Source organism: Bison bison, unplaced genomic scaffold (genome assembly GCF_000754665.1).
Source record: "Bison bison bison isolate TAMUID 2011002044 unplaced genomic scaffold, Bison_UMD1.0 scf7180017864376, whole genome shotgun sequence".
NCBI lineage: Eukaryota > Metazoa > Chordata > Mammalia > Artiodactyla > Bovidae > Bison > Bison bison.
Genome location: NW_011494948.1, coordinates 15,553,542 through 15,553,822, shown reverse-complemented (window position 1 = coordinate 15,553,822; position 281 = coordinate 15,553,542).

Below are 281 nucleotides of genomic sequence, written 5' to 3'. Positions count from 1 at the left end.
ATGGGACAGTTTCACATGGTGCAAGTGGCTTAGGGTGGAGGGCACAAGCACTACGCATGACAGTTACTACTGACAGACCACCTTTTATACTAGATATGATGCACTAGGATAGAGTGAGTATTCGACCCACTTCACGGAGGAGGAAACTGAGGCCAGAAGAGGAAGACAATTCGACCCAGATCACACAGCCATCCCTTCAGTAGGTGCATGATCAAGACTTACCACAGACAGACAGTGCCTCTAAATCCTCACACTTGGAATAGGAACCACAGCCCTGTGTG